This window comes from Manis pentadactyla, chromosome 8 (genome assembly GCF_030020395.1).
Source record: "Manis pentadactyla isolate mManPen7 chromosome 8, mManPen7.hap1, whole genome shotgun sequence".
In the NCBI taxonomy this organism is placed as follows: domain Eukaryota; kingdom Metazoa; phylum Chordata; class Mammalia; order Pholidota; family Manidae; genus Manis; species Manis pentadactyla.
This window is the reverse complement of record NC_080026.1, coordinates 59,185,140-59,185,592: the sequence shown is the minus strand read 5'-3', so window position 1 is coordinate 59,185,592 and position 453 is coordinate 59,185,140.

Genomic DNA, 453 nt, shown 5'->3' with positions numbered 1-453 from the left:
CATTGAATTTCATATCATTTTCACAGTATCACAAAATATCCTTGTTTTGATTTTTCCATTTCAATATGTAAATACCCTTCTTAGCCCTGAGGCTGTACACAAATAGGGACCAGGGCAGAACCACTGAGTTACTCTGTCCACTTCATCTACCACAGACCCTCTGCTGAGGTGAATAAACTGCTCAGAGTCACAGAACTAGGAGATGTAGCTGGGCTTGAATTCCAGAGTTCTGGTACTCAGCCTAGGTAGGCTCCCATCCTGCCCTACTGCCTCTCTGAGGTCTTGCCTCTCAGAAGGCTACGGATAAGGGTCACAGGTGCCATGTAGATCCAGTCATCTATTCCCACTTCTCATCTGTGTGGTGATTGCCAGAACTTGACCAGAACTTCAGGTGGTACAGCCAGGAGAGTGTGTAGCTGAGCAGCTAAGACTGTAGATTTTGGCCTCAGAGAT